This window comes from Athene cunicularia (assembly GCF_003259725.1).
Source record: "Athene cunicularia isolate RWA chromosome 12 unlocalized genomic scaffold, athCun1 chr12_part1, whole genome shotgun sequence".
NCBI lineage: Eukaryota > Metazoa > Chordata > Aves > Strigiformes > Strigidae > Athene > Athene cunicularia.
Window position 1 is genome coordinate 20,146,088 of NW_020799116.1, and position 19,971 is coordinate 20,166,058.

The following is a 19,971-nucleotide window of genomic DNA, read 5'->3' on the forward strand; positions in this document are numbered from 1 at the left end:
CCCGTCGCCACCACCTTTGCACGGATGTGGTCAAGATGTGCTTCCCTATTGTCACTGAACAGAATGGATTATTTTTTTTAGATTTTGACTTGGAGGCTGTGCTAGAGATGTGAAAGAAGGAACGCTGTCTTCCGTTATGTGTCTTTGAAAGGCCTGTTGTAGGTGGTGGAAAGCTCTCTTTTACTTCATTAAACTGTCAAAAAGTTTACTTCTCTCTCTGTATCTCTTGCTGATTGTTTTTGCTTGTATTTTTTTCCCTCTTATTGTTGCGCTGTTTTATCACGTTACACCAACACAACTTAATCCTGTGCTAATACTTTCTTTACTTTCTTTTTATTTAAAGCGTATTTTGTAGTAAAGTGATATTTGAGAAGCATGGATACCAAGATAAAGTGCTGGGAAGATAGGCAAGCTGAAAGCAATGGTGTAGAGTAGGACTTCACTGCTACTGAAATAAACTAAAATGTAAGTTTATAAACAGTGTGAAAGTTGACACTGCTGTAACTCAACTCCCAAACAGTAAAAAGAAATCTTCTGAAGAATACAGGTATATTGCTGGTAGATCCTGCAAGCCCTTAGTTATGTAAGCAGTTCTTTGAAACTGAGTGGGACGTCGTCCATACAGTCATGTCCACAAGTAGCACTTCGTTTCTGATCCTGTCCATTCATCTCCACATGACTGATTTTCATGTGATGACTTAAATAGACTTCAGCATATTCATGATTTCTATGTGAAGAAGCAGTTGTCTATGTCTGTGTATCTTGCTAATAAACTAGTTCAGTATTCTTTTTAACGGCTTTGTGATGTAGTGTTGAGCACCATTTTCAAAGTGAGCATTGCTATAAGTTCTTTCTCAAGCAAAAGGATATGTATTAAATGTCCAGTTTGGTGTCAATATTAACGTTTTGATTTTAACATTTAATGGAATGAATGCAGGGTATTATCTTACCTTTAATTTTGGTTTAATGTCATTACCAGTATTGTCCTTTGCTCACACGCTATAAATTCAAGACCACAACCTCTTGATTATCTAGGCTATCAAATGTGAGACTGATCCAAATTTTTGGCATGTCTCTCTATCCAAACTATATCTTTTAACCATTTCCTGATTAACCTATTTGAACCTATTTCATGATTACGCTAAGTAAAGTTTTATTGGTTTTGACAAGTTCCATGGGGAGATAATGGGTATAATTTATGGTGTGCTGTAATGCTGTCACATCAAGAAGATTAATTTTGGAGAAGTGCAATGGGGAGACCTAATGGACCATTATAAGAGCCAGTGGGTTTGGTTTTGTTTTCCTTAAATAGGCATTTGATGTCATTTGAGATGCCTCGGGGCCTCCTGGCCTCTCACGCCACTTCAGAGGCCTGTGAGTCTCCACTATGTCCCATGTCACGTATCAGACACAGTAGTGGGGCACCTCAGATGGTATTAGCTACCTCTGTAGATAGAGTCAAACCTGGTACATTTGTCTGGTTCTTTATCCTTTGTTGGCTATAAATAAAGTGCTGCAGATCACTCACCACAGTAACTTTAGTGATGTGACTAGAAAGTAGGACTATTTGTCTGAATATAGATAGGTGCTAGCTTAGAGTTAGCTAAATCACAAAACCTGCATATTCCAGTTATTTGTCCAAAACTTAACAATAGACAGTTTAAAGTATAGCAAGTGAGGTTAAAAAGAAAATTCTGGTACTCAAAATACTCTAAAACTTGAATTGTTACTTCAGAATAGGTACAGGATGATGAATGCAGTTGGGGAGAAATAATCTGTGTTGACCATGAGGAAAAAGCAGAGTTAATTATACAAGAGTTAAGTGATTGGTTTAGTGACAGTCTGCTGGGAGATGATAGTCGAAGAGATAATTTGGAACGGGAAGAATATTTACATTTAAACAAAATTGTGTGAAAACTTTTAAACCTGCTGAAATATTTTTAAATAAACATTTGAACAAAGTTCAAACTTCTGATGAAGCTTACCACTGGAATGTGTGTGTCAGATATACTTAAGAATTCTGTTTAAAACCAAAGCTTTACTATAACATCTACTGTGCAGTAAATGTTTGCGATTTGCAGGACTCAGTGGCACTTAGTTGTCCTTTGAAAGAAAAAAACCCTACATAAAGATAAGTATAAATGAAGACTGTTTATTTTTAGAAGTGACAAATGCAAAAGGATAAAATAGTTTTAATTATCTGAAAAGAAAATACTTTAAATCTTTGAGAAAGGAAAAGTGAGCGTGGACAAATAATATTTATGTGTAATAGGATAATAGACATGACAGTAATGTGTGTCATAGTAGCTGAGACACATGTTGGTCTAGGTATATTCATGCAACAAAATTATCAGTTAAATCGGAAAGACACATATTTTTTGCCAAAGCCTACTCTGAAGAAAATTTAATCTTCCGTAAATGGAGCTATTTAGTAGTGAAATATCTCAGACTTCTGTTTTACAGGTGTGACCAACTCTTTCACATTTTTTTGATCTAATCTAGCATATCCCAAGTGATGTGTTAACTGGCATTTTTCTGGGTCACCCCATACGCATCAGCATGGACTCACATCTAAAGTTCATTATGTTAAAGGCCTTGTTTTCACATATTTTGAACCTTACGTTCAGAATTCTTGAATATTTTGTAACATATAAATAAAATAGCTGGTGCACTGCAGGGACGCCCTCCACACACTGGAATGTAAACCAAAAAGGCTTTAAATGTTTCTTGAAGGCAGAAGTTGCTACATATTTAACACCTACAATAGGAAGTGTGTTTTGGAGGGTTCATTGCATACTTCTAAGTGTGCAGAAAGAGACACAGTTTCTGAGGAGCTTGAGTTTCTTCAGTCTGAATGCTCAGGTCCGTGCCCTCACAGCCTCAATAGCAATTCTCTGGCAGAAGCTTATTTATCTGCTTTAGGCTCTTTCTCTCCTCTCATCTAAAGGCCTCACATTGCTGGCAGATTTTACAGTCTTCCTGTCGCTCCTGTTTCAAGGCCATACATCCCAAGCTCAGCTTCCAGAAGTTGCCATATTTGGAGTGAAAAATACTTGTGAAGGCAACGTTGTGGTACAATTCCTGAATGTCTGTGAAAGAGCAGCAACAGTGTACTAGCTGGTACAGTTGTCATAATACAAGTATCTTTGTTTACACAATTTATTCATTATATAGTGAAACATCTTTAAAAAGTAATAGCACTGGGTTTTTCAGAACCAAAACTGCTTGCTTTCATTGGTGCTTCTTGTGAAGGAGGTACTTTGTCCTGCCTACATGTAGCCATCTGTTTATGTGTGCATTGTACGGATATATGGAAACCATCATGTGGGTTTGCAAATTCATCAAGGAATGATTAATTTTAATTGTTGAAGGGACAGGATTTGGAGCTGCAAGACTGAATCATGTTTCCCTCTCACGCCCACCAAGCTTTGCAGCAGTTTGACCTTGGATGTGCATTTCAGGTTTTGAAAAACTTTGTGCAGTATGAAGCTCAGAATACCGAAGCTGTCTCTATTCAGCATTTATATTTCTAAGATTAATAAGTCATTAATTCTGTAGTGTTTGGGGAATTATCTTTTGCCTAATTTAGTTATTAAGATGCCTAAAGTAACTTATATTGGACTTCATGAAAAGTATCACTAATACAAAATCATCCAGCAGGATGATCAGTATTGCAGTTGCTGATGTCCACTTCATATTACATGTATCTCTTCTTAAAATACTTTGGGATTCAGGAGTTTCCGATGAATAGGAGCTTTTTCTCGGTGGTTAACAGTGAGGCTAACACCTAGCGTATTCCTTTTGATATCTCATTATGAGCAGGAGATACTTTCCAAGCCTCTGGATAGCTTTCTTGTGCAAAAGTCACAGTGTCACCTTGAATGTATTTGCTGATTGTATCTATTCTGTCCTGCTTCTTGCATAGCAGTTCTTCATCAGTGGATGTTACTCCCACTAATGGGAAACTTTCTGTCATGGAAGGTGTGATTGCCTTCAGCAGAACATACACAATAGGCCCATATATTAGATTATCCATCACTTCATTTTTTGTGATGCAGGTATTTTCTTGGTATTTTCAACCTTTTTGTAATATTGTTATTATTTAAACAGGCTAATAATGTTTTGAGAGGATTGAAGTAATAGGAATTTTGTTTGCAGGGAATGTTCTCTGTCATCAAAACTGGAAACTCTTGACAGGTTGATGGGTTCCTAGAAAGTGTTCTAATAGGCATCTCAGTGTTTTTAAGCAGCAGTATTAGGGGAGGAAATTGCTGATAATCAAGAGCAGAAAAATATACTTTGCTGTCGTCAGATTTCTTAGCAATTCTTTTCATAGCAGGTGCTGAAGCTTAATGTAAATAGAGTTTGTTCCAGAAAAATTAAGATTTTTATTCATTGGCATCTGAGGAAATTGATCTGTGTATTTTTAGGTGCTGGCCTACAGTCATAGTAAAAGCAAAATGGTGCTTTTGAGAATGAATTTACACAGGAAAAAACTCATTGGTGGCAATATTGGGTGTATATACAAGTGCTTTTCTGTACTGAACTTGCAGTCAGTTCAGTCAGTTCAAATGCAGTTTTAATGCATTGCTTTACAGAATCTACACGTTCACCAGAATTTTTCTAATATGTGAAGTATTTTACTAGCTTGAAATCAATTTTTGTGGACTCAAGATAGAAGCCTGGCATGAGTTTTGGCCTATAAATAGTGGAAAGTAAGTACATGAAGACAAAAAGTCAAAATTTTATCTGGAAAGATATATTCCATACTATTGGTTCTTTCTTAATTACAGTGAGTACCAAGTGTCCAGACAAAAACTAGGCCCATTTTTGGTTAAACATGCAAATAACACAAGAATCATTCTGGAAGAGATAGAATGATTCCTCTTGAAAGGTTAAATACTCTGAAAAATTAATGTGTTTTACACTGTAGCCCTGCTGATTCTGTGTCGAGTGCTAAAGAATTTGAGAGCAGTAGGAACAAGAAAATGCCATTATGGTCCGTGAGGGTTAGTGTTAATAGGTTTGTTTCCTGCAGAAGATACAGTATTATGTTGCTTTTTGTGTGACCCAACAGCGTTCCCATCATATTTTTTCTTGGCACTGCTAACATTTATTGCTCCCTAGCTAAATAACATGACAAGACAGAGTTGCATTTACTGTAAATTTTCTTGTGATTTTTTTTTCTTCCCTTTTTTTGGACAGGTTTTGCGACTTTCTGGACAATAGAGAGAAATTGAAAGGTTACTTTATCTGAGGCACTCCTGTTACACATTCTGGCATGACATATGCCTTTTTTAAAAATACCATTATACTATTTGTTACTTATAGACTACAGTGGCTTTCAGATCCCTTCCAGCAGAACTCAGCTTGTCTCTATTTTGTATTTTTGCTTGATTTCTAGATTTGCACTTGCTCTGCTTACAGTTTAGTTTTCAACAAGTTCTTCAGTATATTAGGTTTTATTTTGATTTTTGATCTCGTCTGCCTGTGGACTGAAGGTGATATGAACTCTACCTGCTTACTTCACATTTTTCTCTGTTGAAATTTGTTAATGTATGCAGTCAGCTGTAAGATGTATTCTTGCAGTGTGCCATGTGAAATTGCATTCTGTTGACAGTGAATTTTAGTAATCACTTTTAATTTGTGTTGTGGTTTGTTTGTTTCTTAAGAAACAGTGCACCCACTAAGCTGCAATTTCATATCAGTCCCCTGCTAAGCTGTGGTTTCATATCAGCCCTTACTGTCCCATGAAAATACCATGTTGGACACTTACCGAAAGCCTTACTGTAGCCAGTATAAATTAGCTATTACTAGGTTTTCCTTCTTTAGTAGGCTGGTTACCATATCAGAAAGGAAATTTCATTGGTTTGACAGTTTGATTATTTTCAGGCACTTAATCCTTTAGGTTGCTTATGTGATCATTTAACTTGTTTCAGCATCTTCCTTGGTATAAAAGAGAGGTGGATTGGTTTGCAGTTTCTTGAGTCAGACTTCTCTCTTTGAAGTTGCGTACTATTTTTGCCTCTCCACAGTCCTTTGAGCACTTTACCCTTCCTTCGTGCATTATTGAATATAATAGCTAATGTTTGGGGATGGCTTTAGGTAATTCCTTAAGTACTCTGCAGTGAACTTCCTCATTCTCTATCAAACTGAGTATGTCTGGCTGCTTTCGATATTTTTTAGTCTATTCTTTTTTTCTTCAGGCCTGTAGCCCTGTCATCTTGGTAAAAATCACTTTAGAAAATTTTTTGCTTTTCATTATCCTTTAGATGGAGACATTAAAAGAATACGAAGGAGGTACTGAATACTTACTTCAGCTTTCTCTTAACCATCTGTTATTTTCTCTCCTTTTCCATTAAATCCTAGAACCTCTGCTTATCTTTGTCTCCCGCTTACTTCTGTCGTATTTATAGAACCTTTCCCTCTTGCCTTTTTATGTCCCTCATTAGTTGTTGATCCTTTTGTGTGTTGGCTCATCTGGATCATACCCGAGACGTTTGTGCTATTCTATTCTACTTGTTCTTTGTTAAATCCTCTTGTTTCACCTTTTGTACAATCTCTTTTGATAGTCAAAGCCTTTAAAGACTCTGGATATAACAGTTATAGTCTTTTACAATGCTTTCTATATTCCCTCTGCACTGAGATAATCTGTCTCACTATTTTATACAGGCTTTGTTGATAACTATCGGTTCTCCTGAACTCCTTGATCATCTCTTCAAGAGATGTTACAAATCATTTGGCTGAGTTTGCTGAAGTTGCTGCCCTGAATTCCACTTCTTTTTTTGTGCTTCTTTCACATCTTCCTTTCAATGTGCTGGCGAATTCTCTTGACTTGTGATAATGCTTACTTGAAATGTATAGCTGCCCTTAAAATCTCAGCCAACGCTTTCCTATTAGAATAAAATACAACTGCAGTGTTAGTGATGTCTTCCACATTCATACCTTTATCTTGTTAGTACAGCTCCACTGTGATAATATACTATGTTTCCTCTTTAAGGGAGCAGCATGAAAAGATTAAAAAACTGCATGTATGCGATGGCTAGGGCATGGGATGGGGGAACTAACACTGTGTGGTTTTACTTGCTTTGTTAGGGGACATTTTCTGCCCTCATACAAGTTGCTCGCCTTTGCTGGGCTGTTGTTTCAGATTAATAATTAAACTGCTACTGTATGCAACTAACCTGCATGTTTCAAGGGTTAATTCATCACTGCTTGTAAAGCTACTGAGAATTTTGGATGGAAAATGCAAAGCACTGTTTTTATCTGCCAGTTATTTCTAATGCTATTCAAAAAGAGTATTAAAGCCACTTACTTGAATAGAAGTGAAGTGTGGTAGGTTTTATGTATACACAACCAACCAAGTTTCTTCTCCATGTGAAAACAACAGGTTTTTTGGTGTTCCTCTTGCAGGCACCGTTCTGTGAACCAGTGCATTTCAAGTAGAAGAACCTGCCTAGAACAGCATACCCTTTCAGTTAAAATTTCATCCTGCTCTAGGGAAGGAATATCACATTTATAAACTTAGCACTAAGTGTTGAGTTCTTGTCAAGAGACCATTTCCAGGTAACATTTATGGCCTGATTGTCAAATAAGGTATAGATAAGGCAGTAGAAATATTGAATGTATTAAGGGCAGGCTTTTTAAAAAGGGGAGGAATGGAAGCCAAATGGAATTTTAAGTCCCGTTGGCTTGTCAATGGGATTTGTGCCTCTATAAGTTGGTTGTTTTTGAAAATTGCAATCTAAATTGGTGACTAATAGAAATCTTCCCATGATAATGGCTTACAAGTTACCATTAATAATTCAACTGAAGATTATTGGAGTCTGATTCAGTGCTTCCTGAAAATGCTGAAAAGTTTCTCTCATTGATTTTAGTGGCTTTGGGTTATGTTGTTAGGGTGCTCTGATGAATTAATGTGCTTTTGGGGGATAATTTTGCCTCTTCCAGTGCATCTAGGTAGCCAGAGTTGAAAGTCATGAGTTACAGGAGAAAGGGATGATGGAGTCTTCTCTGATGCTGTTTATGTGCTGTATTTACAAGGATGTGTAAGACCCTCTTCCCCTAGGTGCAAGAGAATCAGGCAAAGTGAGTTTCTCTCTGCCAGCTTTCAATAGCAAAAGCTCGGTGGTGGATTTCCTTGGGAAGGGAAGTGGGAGGTGGGCTGTGCAGTAGCTGTCACTGCTGTGCAGCATGGGCTCTGCATCAAACGCAACAGCAGCAGTGCCCTGCCTTCCCTCCCAGCCTCCCTCCATCAGCGTACAGGCACGTCCGATGCTGCAGCCTTCTCTGTTACGCACCACTGAGGAGCTGGCTGTTTTCATCATTCCTTCCCTTTCTTTGTCTTTTTCTGTCTACCTCTCCTCTTTCATTTTTAGCTCCTTCTTTCCATTCTCAAAAAATATCTAGATGAATTGTTTCCTCTTAAATAATTTGAATTCTGAAACAGTTGTGCATTTGATACTGCTTTGGATGGAAACATGCCTTTTGCAGCTGTTCTAATAGAGGGATGTCAATTAAACCTACCAGTTTCATCCAACCAGATTTTCAAGCATCCCAGAAGCACGACACTGGTTTTGGTTAACCTATGTATAAATATAAAAAATAGAAGCCCCGTGTATGTATTTGTGGGGAACATAGGATCTATAAAAGAACAACAGTGGATCACTGGTACTGTTAATAAAGCAGATATAATATTTAGAGATTTTTAGGGAGATGTGGAATTTTTGTTATCAATATGTGTGAACAAATTAATCAAAACAAAGATTTGTGAAAATATGTTGATTGACACTGAATGATGAGCTGACAGGTCCAGATCCTTCTGCAACAGAGAGAGATATTTTTCTAAATGAAAATACAGAGGTACTGCTGTTGAACTGAAAGTCATTTGGAAGTATTTTTGTCTTCTAACACACCACTCGGTGCCTGTTACCAGTCTGCCTCTCTGCAGCAGTAATGGGTGTACAGCACTGATGTCTTTTCAAGTTGAATAAAATTCTGCTTCAGACATAACCCTGCCTGAATTTCTCTGTCTATGGATTGGAGCACATTGAAGGATGCTTGGAGAAGTTGAAACGAACACTTATGGGTGCACACATTAGTATTTAGTTCCTATGTGAATGTCCTCTTCAGTGCAGGGGGTGGAGAGGCTTTTTCAACCTGTTATTATAAATGACTTCTGGTTTCATAACTTTCCTGTGATTCAGCCTGATTTTTTTTTTTCCATATTTCTGTGTAAATATGGTGAAAAAAATATGAGATTGGAGAAGTTTATGATATCCATTCTGATTTTAAACCTATAACTTCTAGAAGAAAATTTTAGCCCTAAAAGCTTTGCTGTGTGAGGTATACAGAAGGAAAAGCCATAGGATGACTGTAAGTGTTGAACAATAAGACCGGAACAAAAAGCTTTCTATAAATAGTAGCATGGTCCCAGTTCAGTGAAGTACTTAAGCATATGCCTAAATCCCTCCTTGTTCAACAAAGCACTTACATGAGCATTTGAATTCTGCTGAAATAAAGCATTAAACATCAGGCGTAAGGGCTTTGTTGAATTAGGGGCTGTATCTACGCAGACAGACCTGGAGAGAGGGATGGTTTTCTTCACAGGAAAATGGTATGCTGTAAGCCTTTGTGGCATAATATTTTCTATGAAATTTCTGACATTGTGCACTGACCAATTAACTTGGAGAACTATCGGACATTAAAGTATTAGAGAGTAATTGTGTTCTGGTGTTTCAAAAATTGTGTTCTTTTGTTGTTTGCAAATTGGTCAGGCTTAATGGTAACTGCTGCCTTTGTAACAGTCAAACCTGTATTATCTACTGAAGTGAATTTCCAATTTCTTGGTAAAGCTACTACAGTGAAGATTTTTCTCATGACATCAGTGAAGCAGTCTGCATTCAGGAATTCAAAGCATGGACTTCTCAAGGCAGGTACCCCAGTTAGCACTTTGTCAAGAAGTTTTTATATACGTGCAGAGGCCATTTTGGTTCTCAGTTTTTGTGTTATCTACATAAGACCTCTTACAAAGGCTTATTTTCTCAGAAAATACTTAACACCTATTTTCTTAAAATGAAATCTAGTTAACAATTTCAGTTTTTCAGAGTATTAGTCGCTTTTGAAACTATTCTACAGGGATCCTAATATTGACAGCTGGTTTTAGTAATTTTGTCTTTGTAAAGGCTCCACATACGTTACCAGTGGTTGTGATGGCTGGCTGGGTCGATCAGAAGGTGATACTTAAAAAGGGTGTCTCGGTCAGGCTAAAATAATGAAAATACAACACATCCTTCTTTTTTATAACATGGCCCTGTACAGCTAACCAGACAATTTTTACCAATTGTAGGAGTATAGAGGTTATAAAACTTACATTTCCATTGAGATGGAAACTTAAATGTGTCACTCCCTTGTCAGGGATTCTGAGGTACAGATTTGGCTTTTGAGAAACCTGCTCCAAGTCCCTGCTCTGATTGACAGCACAGCTTTCACATCTCAGATCACTCAAAATTAATCAGATCCAGGATTCCCCAAATGCATTTCAGTGTATTAGTTATGAGAGTCACCTGCACAGCTAGGATCCTTTATTTTTCTTTGCAGTGGAAATCTGGGTGAAGTAGGTAAGTAGCGAGTGGTTGGACTTTTGATAAAGTGAAGTTTTGACCAAAAAATGTTATGATGTTTGAATTGCCCTGGTGATTTGGTGGACATATATATATATATATATATATATGGGTCAAGTGGATCTAGAAGACCATTTTCAAAAATAGTCTTTGAAGTATTGAGACTCTTTAAAAAGAAATCTGTACAGCCCAAGTCATACCTAGTGCCAACTGCTTCTCAGTCACTGTGCTAGAGCACCTGCCTTGGCTTTGTTTACTTCACTGTTTTTCTGTTGAGTAAATCTGTATACCTATTTTGTGTGTGTGCATTAAGTCCCTATTGGGAAAAGCACACTCTAAGAATGATTAATTCAAATGTTAAACATTTGAGCTGATTAAAGAAATTTTAATCTGGATCTTTACATAGGAAGTTATAAAGGAGTTTCATAATTTAAACCAGATCAAGTCTATAAAGTCGTAATAAGCTCATGTAAATCTTGCCAGTGTAATGAAGTTGAGATATTTCAATTGTATAATTAAAAACACCCTTCTCTAAATATTTGAGTGACAGTGCCTTGATGCTTATATATTATGTTTGATTAGAGCAGATACAACTTTGAAGAAGTGCCATTTTGATCAGATTCAAAGGTGAACGGTTATGAATCATGGCTTATGTCATAATGTTCTCTTACTTCATGTGCTGCATTTGGCACTTTAAGTTACACAAAATGAGCTCTATCTGTTTTGAACTCCATACTGTCTGAATGCTACTTTCTGTAGCAAGGATCAAAATATCTATTAGAAACAGGATCAAAATATAAAAATCAGTCTGTAGAATGACATAGAACTTCTGTTAAAATTAATGACGTTGTACTATATGATGTAATTAAGCAGGTTGGTAGATAAGAAGCTAATGAGCTGGTTTTGTGAAATATGCAGACTGACTAACTTCCAGTAGGATACTGCTGAAGAGACTGGCAGTAAGCTGACCAAAGTCTTTGATATTCTAATGTTGAAATGTACATGTAATGAGGCAAACCAGGTTTGCAAAATATAAATCGCTATCAAGCTCCCTCTTCAAAACACTGAAAATAAGTTCAGAGTTTTTAATTAAATGTTCAGGAGCTGTTTTGTTAAGGTAGCGTGGCAAATAAATTCTTTAATTCTTTAGTCCTATGATGGTGCCAGAGGTATTTAAATCTTGCCTCCAGGAGAAGGAAAAATATTTTTAAGCTATATATCAAGTACCACTACTAATTTTAATTACCAAAATCTTACAATTTTTGATTAAGAAAAAAATTTGAGAAACTGAATCACCTTCTATTCCTATTAGGAAAAAAATCCATTTTTCTGAGGTAGAATTTTGGTATGTCTTAGAAGATATTGTGAGTAAAGTTGACCAAAATGTTCATGATTATGAAACATTTTTGTTACCTAAATAAAGGAAAAGGTAGTGGGGAAACATGAACAGTCGTTATTCTGTTTGCAGTCCCTTCTGTGCATTTCTCTGCAGAGAGCTTTCAACAGATTTTAACCTAAGCGGGGCTTCATCAGCTGGATACATTCTCCTCTGTCCCTTCCTCCACCTCCTTGGGAAATTGAAATCAAATTGCATTGTGCAGCAGATTAGTAGTGAGTTGAGTAATCAACTTGCAGAGGCAGTGATGACCTGGAAGCTTGGTTGTAAGTTCTCCCCCTCCCCCATAATCCAGTACTGTGGCTTTTTCCTAGATGCTTCCTTTCTGTTTGAGATGACCAACGAGTGAATGTGGAAGTGCGCGTAGAAGCTCATGCATAGGAAAACAAGATTGTAATAAGGGAGGAAAAATGTATCTGTCAACTCAAAGCAATTTGCTTTCTTGCGCCAAATTCTTTGTGAAGGTGGAAGGCAGGTGTCCTTCAGCTACGTTCACCTATCAGCTACTGTGTGGCTGTGGTGGTCGCAAGCTTTAACAGGATGGGACTGATGGCATCTTTTCATATTCACTTTTTTCATTCTTATGCAGCAGGATTGTACACGTTCAAAGGTACGGTAACAGTGGTCAAAATATCTTTGTTCTGAGAAACTCAGGAGTATTTTAAAGTTATAGGTTTTTTACTTTTTTTTTTTTTTTTTCCCCTCATCTTGTTATCCAATATGCTTTTTAGCAACATGAGGGTTGATAGGAATTGAATTTCTTCACAAATTAATCAAGCTGTGGTAATCTTTGCTGTATTCCTAGAAATAACAAAACATTAGTTATTTGTATGAATAGCTGTTTGAGATCATTATAAGGTAAAGGCTTATATTTAAATACGATATACATTCAAAATATACTTCAAAGGGTACTTACTAATACACATAATAATATCTCAGCTTCCTGAGGGTCAAATAACTTTTCATGTATGTAGAAGTAGGAATTACAAGGAACTTCAGTGAAGTGCTTCCTTTCCACAAATATTTGTGAAACCCTGCCCTACTGTAAGTAGTGAAGAAGGCTGCAGGCTGAAGATTTGATCTTAGAAGACACCAGTTTCAGTGAGGATGGTGCTAGAGGATGCAAGTGGGGCACCAAAGGAGTATGCTTTTCATACATGAGTATTTGGCTGTAATGATAGAGACAGATTACTAAATTTAATTTAAATTTAATTTTAATTTTCTGTTTCTGGCATAATTTTTTCCCATGCCATCTCCATGGTATTTCATCATTTCCTTACAAGTTGTGATTCCTGAAGTCAGATAATACTGCAAAAATGACCTTTTGTTTCTTTTTTGACTCGCCTTTAAAAAAAAATAAAAGCCTTCATAATTGTGCAAAAAAAAAAAAAACCCAAACCAAACCCCAAATGCTACTTCGAAAAGAAACTAACACCAAATTTTTCTATTGCCTCCTTCCTCATTTTTGGAAGGATGACCTGATTAGGATTTTCTCAATTTCTTCTTGAATAATGTCTGTAAGATAATTCTGGGATGGCTTTGGAAGACAGTTCTCTGGTGCAATAATCAGCATTAAGACAGATGCATGAAATTCCTAGTGTGTAACATTGCCCTTTTAATGTTCAATTGAGAGTGTAAAATAGTATTTAAAGTCACTGGGGCACGAAGTGCATATAAAGTGGAGTATCCAGTTACCATCACATTTACAGACACAGAATCATTTAATGAATTTAAGAAAAGTGGCTGAAAATTAAGGAAGTATTTACTAAATTTAAGCCTTGATATTCTCATGGTACCATTTTACTAGAACAGTTTTCAGAAATCAAGTAGTAGCATTCAACATTTTTCTGTACTTAGAAATTAAATCCAAGTTCTGTTAGATAAACTTCATATCAAAGCATCATGAATAAGTCATTCTTACCAGCTATGTTATGTGGAATCCCAGTGTAGTTATGGTGAGTAGAAACTGGTGTTGGAATAAATCCTCCGAACAATAATTCTAATTGTAAACTTAAACATTAAGAAGATTCACCTTTGCTGGTAGGCTGATTTTTAAAAATATTTGACATATGCAAAAGACTTTTTAAGGCACAGTAAGGTTATAAAATCAGGTAGTCCCAGATTAGGATGTTCTATCATCTCTATTTTCTGTGCAGCCTCAAGGGTAAAGGCGATGCCTTCTGAACTAGTTATTCAGAACAGTGTGGCTGACTTTTGTGTGCTCTTGTGCTACAAATATGAGATGTATCTCTACAGACAGCAGAGTTCAGTGTATTGTGTGTGTTTTCACTGTGAAAAATTTCAGGTCTAATGACTGTGTGAAGTGGATGAAAGCATAAGAAATGAATTATATTCCTGGGGCTCTTTCAAAAGAGCATACAGGGGAATCCTTGACTGAGTATGAAGTTAGACTCTCAGGTGCAAAACAGTGTGTTTAGTGACTGCATTTCTCAGAGTTCAGCTTTACTTCCCCTGTCTTGCAAGACTGGAAACTGGAAGAAAATTAGCATTTAGAAAGTTAGGATTGTATAGGCCACAGGAGTTGACAGTATTGATGCCTAAGGTAACTGAGCCAGGGCAAGCAAAGGACATACCTTGACCAAGAGAAGGTTTGTGGTATAAGGTGTAGGAAAAAAAAATAATTTTTCTCTCAACTCAGACAGAAGTTAGCCCAATTACTTCAGGTATGGATAAGAATAAAAATAAGGCCATGGATGTTGAAAAACTTCTGAAAATATTTGTATTGAATCATTAATGTAAGTTCTGTGGAGAGTAAGAGGTAGCTGATGAGGCAAATCCTTCAGTGGCCATCGTGCCTAAAACTCCACAAAAAACCCCTCAGAGAGCAGTGGTAGTGGTTTATTTACAGTGTGTTGTTTTTTTTTCCTGTGGAACTCAAGATGGGCAACTGCATAAGAGTCCTCTGTGGGGAAGATGGCAAATGTACCTGCAATCTGTGTATTGCCCCCACTATCCTGTCTGCATGTCTAGACTTCAGGTATGGTTTTCCATTTCCATGTAGGTGGTAGGTGAAAGGCAGATGGATAAAGGCAAATTCTTAACTGCATTTGAATCGAGTGGGCATGCTCACTGGTGGGATATTTCCTTACTGTTTATCTGCATTTGCATTTCTGATAATTCAGTGGTTTATTTCAGTAGAACCGTTTGACTAATCTGATAGTTGACAAAGTTTCTCACGTAGTCATCAGTGGGGCAACGGAAGGTGAATATGCAGTATAAATTAAAAATCTACTGCCATGTTACATTAGAGAAATTAAAAGTAATATGAATAAATTTTCTCACCCACAGATAAATAATGCGTAATATATACAATACGCAAAATACTAATCTGAAAATAAGTATTGTTACTAAGGACAATAATACTGCTAAGCAGAGACATTAGTAATGTGTGTCAGAAACACATTTAAATTTCAAATGTCCTTTAGGAAACATCAATATGTTATTCTCTTGCCTACCAGACTGGTTACCAGACTGCCTACCAGACATGACCTTTTGTAGTTCCTATACAGAAGCAGAGAAGAAAACAGTTACTCAAGAATAGTAGGGTAGAGACAGCAATTAAGGCTGCATGCATTTCTAAGCTATTGAATGTAAAAAATAAAAATTGTTCATACATCTGAATTCTAATGGTAATCTAATCTTTGAGTCAGTTCAGATGGACAGCTTGTTTCTCCTTTAACAACACTTAAAAAAAATAAACATTCCTTTCAATTTCTGCTTTTCAGTATGCATTAAGTACCTTAATTTTCTGTTAAATTCCTCTTTATTTAGCTGTTTTGAAAGGTGAGCTATAAACATTTATAAAATGTAATTATAGTGACATTTCATTGCTGTATAGATAAATGCTTTTGAACATAGACAGAAGAATTCTCCATGGAATCACTTGGTCGTGTGTATTAACTATAAAATTAATTTTCTGCTGAGTAAGTGTATCTGGCTCAGAAGTGCAATAAGTACAAACTTAGCATAGCTTTAGAGATTGTTATAAATCTGTGAATGACTTTATGCAAAGATTGTAACCTTAGTTTTGTTTAGTAATGCTCTAGTCACGTTGGTAGCTCCATCTCAATGATTCAAAATGTTTCACAGCCTCATGGTAAAATTTTAAAGTAAATGGTGTGAATGAGAAGAATAATTACTTGCATGAGCAGAGAAGAGAAACCTTTATGAATGAATTCAAACAAGTCAAAAGCTCCTCAAGTTAGTTGCCAGGATAGGACCGTGCTTTTTGAAGAGTTACATGTATTAATTATTAACTTTTCTTACATAAAAGATTTAGGAAAGCCTGAAATGTGATGCATTTTGTCTCTTAGCTGATTTTTGTGTATTGTTTGATCTGGTTTTCTGTGCTCTTTAATTTGGCAAAGATAAGTGTGTGTGCTTAGAAACATATCATTTAATTGTAACTCAGAGTAAATGGTGAATGCGTGCATGTACATAAACACACACATGCTGTCCTCAGTATCATTTAATTACTACCCAGACCAAACAGTCTTTCTGTTTTCTGTATCCTGGGGCAGAAAAGGAATGTTTTCTTCTTTTTGTTTGTTTTAGGGGCAGTAGGCTAAGTTATTTCTTTGAAAGATGTCATTTCATATCTGACTACTGAATAGAACACAGAAACATTGTAGGAGTGACTGAAAATTAAAAATACATTACGCTTTCTTGACATTTAACTGTTTTGTGCTTTGTGTGTTGTCTTTGCAACTTGCTAATATGTTTGACATTTGCATATACAGCATGATAATTAAAAATTTGATCTGGCCTAGATATTTTTTACACATGGACACATACATTCATATATGTGTACCTAGATTTCTGTTTTTCTTGCTTGTTCTTGTTTTCATATTTTTGTTACAAAGGTATTAACAGTAAGAATAAATGCATGTAGCTCTTATGAACTGCAAGTAGCAGCATGTCTTGGCTGCATAAAATAATGTTTAAAATTTTAAAAAACTTAATTTTCCTTTTGTTTTCTTTTGTTTTCACAGTACTTATACTGGCTGCCTTTAAGAATTAATAGAAATTAAGCTGGTATAAACTGGTCCAAAGGCTGAATTTCACACTAATTCATAAAAGAAGTTTATAGCAGGCCTGTCTGTTTCCTAAGAGGTTGCTTTTATAAATGGTTTAAGTTATTTATCTTACTTAATATTTATCTGAAGCTTAATTGGACAATGTATCTTTACAGCCGGTTGTAGGAAATGAGGCTTGAACATATTTGGTCAAATATTCCATCAGAAAAGTTATAAGTGACCTCAGAATTGAATATTTTTCCATCTTTGATATCAACTCTCCAGGAAGGAGAGAAAAACAAGCTAACAGCTCAGCAACAAGGCATCATTATTTTATTTGTATCTATCTGTTTGTTTATTCACAATCAAGCTGCTGATTCAGCTTCAGCTGAATTTTGTTTGAACCATTCAAGTGAGTAAAGAGACCTCGGTCAGTTTACCAGTAAATAGATGTTTCAAGTAGAGAACTAAAAATAAGATTAGAAAGTGATCACTAATTGGCATCCTGTTGATTGGCTCAGCAAGAGACTACTGAGACAGAAATAATATTTATCCAGTGCCTGGGTACCACTGTAATAAAAATGAATAATGACTGAGCTGCTTTTTCATCCTTGGAAGTGGTCCTTCCACTTCTGGGTTGGAGGCATGTTTGTGTGATAACTGTCCTCTGGGGTATACCTCTCTGTAAGTAATAGACTTCAAGCTGCATAACCTTTTATCCTTGCTGAAATACTAATTATTTTCAACATTCCAAACTAGGCACAAAAGAGTCAAAGTACAAATGCTAATTGTTGAGGAAGGGAGGAGACTCTAAGAGAAGACCTCAGAAGTCGCTATACCAAGCAAACTTCCAGCAATTTTCATTATTTTTCTGTCTCTTTCTTAACTGTTTCCTTGGCCCATGTTTTTTTCTATGCCTAGGTAAGAGCTTAGAGGCAGCTTACTGTTAATGGCAACAAAGACAGGGAATCAGTTGCCCAGATTTTCTCAGAGGAAGCTGTGAAGTCTTACTCTTTTGCCCATTCGTTACTGTCAGCATTTAGGAACAGCAGTACTTAAAAATGCAAGTCCATTGCCTTATTTATCCCTGCTGAAGTTTTGGGTTTGGCTTGGAGAAAGTGAACACACCTGAGTCCTGAAAGATACCTCTTAGCTATGCCTGCCAGTGTAGGTACCAACTAATGGCAGTGTTCTTACCTTAATCATATGGGCACCTATACCATAAGATTCTTAACTGATGATTTTACCCAACTATGAGGACTTGCATTCCACACTGGACTAAAATCACTGTGAATTATTGTGGAGCTAAAGATGGTAAATTTTGTTTGCTTTCATACTCTTAGTGGCTGAACCAAATACTTTGCAAGAAACAAAACCAGAATTGAACTGAAACAGCAATTACAGAATTGTTGGCAAAACAATGTATAAGGCTTTGCTTTTCAGCCTAAAATATTTGCCAGCTCAATTAAAGCTAGGTGAATTTTGAAATGAAAACTTAACATTATAAAAATATTTTAACATGAAATATTAAATTGTCCAAAGAGAAATATTTCCCTTTAGTTTAAAAATGAGATGGTTTATATTCTGAAACTTCTGCTTTTACATTTTTTCCAGCTTAGCCTCTTGGTCAAATAATAATTAGTTTTAGTCATGACCTCTTTTTCCTACTCCTGCACTCCCCAGCTATCCTCAAGACACACTTAATTTTTCCTGCAGTTTGCTGGCTGTATTATTACTGATCCCACTGGCTTCTGCGAAATATTCCTCTACAAACTGAATGTCATTTGGAGGAATGACTTGCTCTCTATTGAGGTTTTCAGTTGACTGCAGTTTGACTGACTTCTCAAGAAAACTCAGTCCATTTACTTCCAGAATGACTGCATGATAAGTGATGTGGACAACCCCCGCCATAAGTACTGAAAGTAGGAAAATCTCAGATGTCTGTATTTGTTCATGTTCTAATTCTTAAAATGGATTAAAAATCTAAAGCATGTATTATTTTTAGGCTCATCAAGAAATGCACTCATACATAATTCAGCATAGAGTAGAACCATGCTCTATGGCAGTGGCTTTTATCTAAAATAAATGTAGCTATTTCTTCATCCAGAGTGTTTCCTACCATCTGATTATTACAGTAGCTGTATGCGCTATTATATGATGTGTGTAGTAAAAGCAACATAGGTGCTTTTATCGGATAAGTAGACTAAAAGGTATTTGTTTGCTGTACTTAGAAATTCTGCTGTTGCAGACTTGGGTTAAAATTGTTTAATTTTGGTAGAAATGCTTAATGAAGAGTTGCTGAAATTAAATTTCAGGCAGGGAGGTATCAGTGTAGAGGATGAGAAAAGGTGCAATATGAAGCTGTTAGTCATACCTCATGTACAGCAGTGACTATGTTGCTCAGTGGCATTTCCTGTCATTTGCTCTGAAGACTTCTCCGTATCTGTTAATCATCCTTCCAGATTTTAAATACAAAGTCTCTCTGCTTTGATCTTCTAGCTCTCCCACAGGCCTGCCTAACGTAGCTGTTAGGCAGGCTTTTCACAGGCCAAATATTATTTGTCAAAAAATCCAGAGAAAATGTCTGCCCACAAATTTCTTATTTGCATATTCATCTGGGCATATTCCTGGCTCAAACTTGGATTTTCTTTCTTTTCCTTCCATTAAATTCTTCTGCTGAGCAATGAGCTCATTGCAGCACTTCTCCTCTCTCCGTTTCTTCTGGAGAAGAATCACCTGTGTAAATCACTGAAATGGCATCACTGATTGCCACAGTCTTGTAATGTGGCTGGAACTCTAACAGTAATTCATCTTTGGATCTGCTCAAGGTCTCCAAATATGAAAGGAGAAATAGTTGGAATTATATAAAGTTTTGCTGTGAATTCTGAACACTGCTTGAAGTCCACTGACTAACTAT

At 36.3% G+C, this 19,971-nt stretch overlaps 1 protein-coding gene across 1 annotated transcript in view; it reads left to right on the forward strand.

The window, feature by feature from the left end:
* Positions 1-377: 377 nt before the first annotated feature.
* Positions 378-19,971, forward strand: part of ATP2B2 (ATPase plasma membrane Ca2+ transporting 2) — a 428,819-nt gene continuing 409,225 nt past the window's right edge. The window contains exon 1 of the mRNA XM_026857617.1: positions 378-465. The gene's annotated coding sequence lies outside the window, so the exon portion shown is untranslated. The remainder of the gene's footprint in view (positions 466-19,971) is intronic.